Below are 6,262 nucleotides of genomic sequence, written 5' to 3'. Positions count from 1 at the left end.
TTTCGGGTGAGCTCATTGTGAAACCTAGTCCCACCTTGTCATGTGATTTCCTGAGGTCAGATGGCCCAGGATGTGAGTGGGCGTTAAAGCATCTGGGAAGGGATCTCAAAACTGGATTATAGATGGCAGACAGTTTAAGCCAACGCCTCTGTGTTGGGTCTGTGTTTCCACAAGCCCCGCTAGTTTAGAGACTTATTCCTCATGAAGAGCGCAAGATATAACAGAACATCTTTAACCGGTTTTTCACTCGCTAACGAGGGAAGTTTTGGGTCAGAACAAGCTCTTGGAGCTCACGCTCCTCACCTGACTCCAAACCCAAATCCTTCAAAGAGCAGCTTCCTTGTAGCCTTTTCATTGACAAACACAGTTGCAACACACATCACAGCAAAAGCGCCTCCCTCCATAAAACCCCCCAATGGTTCTAAGACAAGGCACTATGTGTGTGTATGTATGTGCACCTGTATGCATGTGCAAGAACGTGTGTGTGTGTGTGTGTGTGTGTGTGTGCATGTGAGAATGTGTGTGTGTGTGGGTGTCATGGGAGTGCTTTTGTGTGACCTCCTGCTCACCAAAAGGGTCATAAAAGCAGGAAGCTTACAACACAAGAAACAGAATCTTCCAGACAGGATGTATCTGCAATAAAACTTCCCCCAGCACAGAGTGGCTGGAGAGGTGGTCAGGATCAAAGGAACGTCTTGATCCTATAGATTGAACTAAGACTCTACAAATTTAAGAAACACAATGACAACATTCAACAATTAGACTTAACACTCTGTTCAAAGATGGTCACTCACAGTAGACATGAATGGCTTCTTTTACTCCTCTTTCAAACCATCTTTCTTCTCTGTCCAAAATGTGAACACTGGCATCCTCGAAAGAGTGACCTTTGTCCTTTAGATGCAGATGGACAGCCAAGTCTCGTCCCGTCGAGGTGGCTCTTCTATGTTGTACATTTATGAAGTGGCTGTTTGATCGCTCCATTGTAGCTTACACGATGTTGTTAAGTTTGTATGAGACCACGATGACCTGGATGACTGAGAACCTTCACAGACTGTGTTTTGCTGATTATTAAGTTTTCTGGGCGTTTGTGTCATCAGGTTTGTTCTACACACCTGCCAATCAAAGCTATATGCTGGCAGAGAGTTAGATTTTATTTTTTATTAATTTAAAAAATAGACATTAAATTAAAAAAAAAAAAACACTAAACGTGGTTTCCGTCTTTATAAAGAAATAACACTGATTATATTTTGATGTGCTAATTCTGACCAATCATGGCATCTTTAAATTATCCTCTGCTGAGCAACCTCTGAACCATGAAGAAACTAACTTCACACTGCTGTAGATGCTGTATCCTATAACACTGGCATGATTGTTTTTACTGTGAGTCTGGAGTTTTAGTTACAGTTCAACTCCCCCCTGATGTTTATCACATATTCACAACAGAAGCTTCAGTGAGAACAAAACAGGAAAGAAAAAAACGAATCTGTCGTGAAAACGGTTAAGAAATAGATCAGCTGTAATTAATGGCTGTGCGCAGTCAGGCCACTGTTTGGATTTGGTGCCATATAAATAAAACTTAATTGAATTTCACGTTCTTTTGGTAGCTTTCATTATAAACCTGTTCACTCATTAAAATATAAAAATTTAAAGTGAAGTTTTGAAAATGGAAAATAATTGGATTTAACTTTACAGTTAGTTTGGCCATTCACACATTTTATAATGCAAATCACTAAAACAATTTCCAGTTAACAGTTCTTCATTTATCCATTTCAGTCTAATAAACAGATATAATTTAAGAGAAAAATAAAGACAGTATACATAATATTTTTGCACACAAGCTTCCTGATAGATCCTAAACCAGGTGTAAAGGCTATTGGAGAACTTCATTCTCATTTAGCCCATTGTTTGCTGGGCTGTTACCTCTTCAGACCTGTTTGAATTATGAGAACATCCTTCATTTTCTAGTTTGCACCTTAATATTTTGATATATTCTTTAGATTTCTTTCTTATATTATGAAAAGTCTTCAGCGATCCATATTTCTCTATACTTTACATAAGTGATTAACATATACTTCTACCTAGTTTGTCTTTTTTTAAAGAGCTCTGCAGGTTTATAAAGGTTTCAGAGTTGTTCTTTGGTCATGAAGGGCCACACACTGGATCTTGGTTTCTCCCTGGGTTTAAATATAAACGATGTGTTTTCTTGTTTTATGACAGGTGGTCTATATGTCTATGTATAGAGTTATGAAAAAAAATCAATTTGTACTGCTTTTTGGTCAACCTGTGTTAAATTGACTTGACAATAGTGTTTAACTATTGTCAGTCATAGGACAGCCATTATACTGTAACACCCAGTTTTACCAGTAGAGCGCAGCAGATTTTAATTTTGATTCATGGCCATTTCAAACTTCAAAGGTTTAACAGGAGCTCTGAGCTGGTTCAGGAGACGCGAGCCAGAGTCACATGTTCATGAGATTTTGTTTTATCAGACACTTCAGTTATGTTTTCTTCCTAAACTACTGAATAAGACACGATGAATGTGTCCAAAGGGGAGGAGCAATAATTAAAATACAAAGCTTTGTGAAAACTAAAGTCAACTATTCAAGAACACTGGTCACCTGTCCTTGCCGTAGGTTTATCACCTCCTGTTTATGTAATTTAATGAAGCACAACTGTAAAATGCCACTGTTATTTTAATTAAGTTGCTTTAATAAAAAAAAATAAGAGTTTGCAAAACACAGAAAACTACAAAATGAGCAAACATCCAATGTAACTACTAACAAAGAATTATCTTTATATTTTTAGAAAAAAATAAAACAGTTACTTAATAAAATTCAACGTTTTTTGCCATGTCAGCAGCTGCCAGTTGTTTTTTGGGTGAGAAACAGCTTAAACTCTTCAGTCTCAAACACAAACATCCTGCAATGAAGGTTTAAAGACACTGATTGATGCTCTGGCTTTTTTGAGGTTATGGTTTAGTTTTTATTCTTTGTTTTCTTCAGTGAAAAAACGTGTGCATCGGTTAGCCACAACTAGACCAGAACAAGTCAGATTTTATCTGTGACACCTTTGTGAAACCCACAGAACCACACGAGGAAAACAGATGAGGCTAATGTTTGTTAATTTCACAGGGAAACTAAACTGTTTGTGGAATAAGATCATCATTCAACAAACAAATAAAGACAGTAATTTTACTGAGGACACAAAACAACAGGAAGATTTCATTAGATAGGTGTGTATAGGGATTTAATACAAATTTAAAAACAATGCATTTTGTGAATCACAAGTTTAATTCAGTGATAAAAAGAGGTAAAAAAAAAATATAAAAATCTGTAACATGTGGATGTCCTCTGGTCTGAGGTGCTGGGGGGACCAGTTAGAGACCAGCAGCTGGATGTCAGTGGTTGGACTGGTTGACTACTTCAGTGAAGAGTAGACGACGTCTGGCTCTGGTTTAAAGTCTGAACACAAACACACACAGTTCAAACAACAGGAAACATGATTACAAGCTTTGTAGTTCAATCAAGACCTCCAATCTCCACCTCTCTGCATCACACACAGTCCCAGTTCAGACTTTACTGGGAACCAGCTCAGATACAAATCACAGAGCTTCCACACTTTAACTGCTTTTTAAGATTTCCATGAGAAAGCTAGAAAAGTATATCTCAAAATCCAACCTACCCCATTTATCTTTGGTTGTAATCAGACAAATAATATAAAAGTGTTTTCAGTTAGTGGGGTCATCGGCAAGGTTATTATCGTTAACGAAAACTAACGAAATAACGAAAACTAGAAGTGAAAAAACATTTTCGTTAACGGAAATAAAAATAAAAACAAAAAAAGGAAAACTAACTAAAACTGTAATGAGTGTTCACAAAACTAACTAAAATTAATTGAATTTATTGCAAAAATGTGTTTAGTTTTCGTTGATGTGTGTGTGTCATAGTCAAGGGTGAAAATGAAGTTTAGTTTCCAGGTTTTTTTCTTGCTGTGTCTCATTATGCCAGCAGGTGGCAGTACGTTAGTCGAGTCGTCTGTGTTGGTGCTCCGTCCACGCGCAGAATCATGTCAGGAAAAGTCTGGAGAAAGCGCCAGAGTCCAATTTGGGATTACTTTGAATATGACTGTGTTTTGGATAAAGCAAGTGTCTTGTAGTGGAAAGAGACAAATTATGAGGACATTTCTAAAGGGAAAGAAATCCCACAAACCTTAAAGTGCACTTGAAAAGCTCACACAAGAAGGCTAACCTAGCTTACCTGGAGAAGGTAAGGGAGCACATTCAACCCTCATCCCCAGAAACAGAAACTAACCCCAGGCAAGGCAGCGTGATGCATCCCGAGACAACAGGACTGGGATATCTACATAACTGTGTGAGTCAATTGCCTTCAAAAGGTTTATCAATTCACTTGAACCAAAATTACGAACACCCGGTGCTGCAAGAGTTAACAGTCTAATTGCGGCCAAGATATACATTTTATAGTTGCCTGGTATCAACGGTTGTTCATCTGCCCTAATTTATTAATTAATTTATTTATTTATTTAAAGAACCCATAGGTGGGAATGTGAGTTGTCTGTCTCTGCGTGTTAGCCCTGCGACAGACAGGCGACCTGTCCAGGGTGCAGGGTATGGTAGCTGGAATAGCAACATACCCAAGGATAAGCAGAAGAGAATGACTGATATGATGAAACTGGGATTTTGTTACACTTAATTATTGCAAACACAACTAAAACCATAACTGAAACTAATCAAAACTAAACTGAAACTAAGGATTTTCAAAAAAATAAAAACTAAACTAAACTAGCAAACAATTGGTAAAAACTAATTAAAACTAATATAAAATTGAAAATCTAAAGTCAAAACTAAATAAAAATAAAAACTAATGAAAATTGCAAAACTATTAAAACCCTGGTCATCGGAGGGCTGGAGCCTATCCCACCTACCATAAGGTGAGAGGCAGCGTGGACCCTGTAGAGGTAACTAGTCTGTCGCAGGGCTAACACAGAGAGAAAGACAATTGTTTGCACTCACATTCAAGCCACAGAGAACTCAGGTAAACACAGGTAGAACATGAAGTCTGAACTCCACACCGGATGGTGGTGGCCAGGTGGAGGAATCAAACTCAGGACCTTCTTGCTTTGATGCAACACTGTGCCTCTGTTCTGCCTAATATTTCACATGGCTTCACTAAATAAACTAGAGTTAATCTTTCCAAACTGAGGTGATTGTTAGGAGGTTAGGTTGGAGGCATCACTGAGTTTTTGTGGGATGGCTTAGTGACATTTCTGCTAGATTGACTTATTTTATATGGACTCTGGCAACAAGTCCTACTTATGGACTGTGCTTTAATATTTTCTAGTTTCTAGGTTTTTTATTGTGCCTCCCATGTATTCCATGTTTTATCCCTAGTCTCCCTTATCTCTGTGTTTGTGCATCTCCTGTATCCATCCCTCTGTCTCCCCAGTCAGTCATGTATCCTTGTCTCTGTGCCTGTCTCGTGTTTTCTGTTTTACTTTGACAGCCTTGTGTCCTTTTTTAGAGTATTAAGTTTTGCTGTGTATTTAACCCTGTGTTTTCCTCTGCCTGTTGTCATGTTGTACCATGATTGCTGTGTGTGTCCCTGTCCACCTGGCTTCCATTGTTGTTTCTCGTCAGTTCCTGGTTTCTTTGTTTCGTTAGTAATGCAATAGGTGTCGGCTGCTTGGCGATTCCCATGATGCACTGAGTATGCAGACGGCCGCCACTTTCTGCGTCTTGTTCTGCCGGAGTTTTCTTCCTGTTAAAAAGGAGTTTTTCCTTCTCAATGTTGCCAAAGTGCTTGCTCATAGGGGGTCATATGATTGTTGGGTTTGTCTCTGAATCCATTATTGTAGGGTACCTTACAATATAAAGCAACTTGAGGTGACTTTTGTTGTGATTTGGTGCTGTATAAATTAAATTGAATTGAATTCATGTGTTTTTTGTGATTTTTCCTTTGCATTATTAATTACTTAAAACCAAGGACAGAAATAAAGCAATGATTAAGTCTGTACCACATCTACTTATAATTTAAATATAGTAATGATGCAGTATCCCTTTCAAAGGTAAAACAAAAGTGTAATTATATCTAATCAATTCTGAGCTATTTAGCATTTTTTTCAATGAAATAAATCTAATATGTCAAGATCTTAGCATAATTCATACTTTTAAATTGGCTAGTCAGTGGCACAAAATAAAATAATGCTGAAAAAAACTAACATATTGCAACATAGTATCATCCCTGGA

This window comes from Oreochromis aureus, linkage group 3, assembly GCF_013358895.1.
Source record: "Oreochromis aureus strain Israel breed Guangdong linkage group 3, ZZ_aureus, whole genome shotgun sequence".
Taxonomy (NCBI): Eukaryota; Metazoa; Chordata; class Actinopteri; order Cichliformes; family Cichlidae; genus Oreochromis; species Oreochromis aureus.
Note: the sequence above shows the minus strand (reverse complement) of the source record.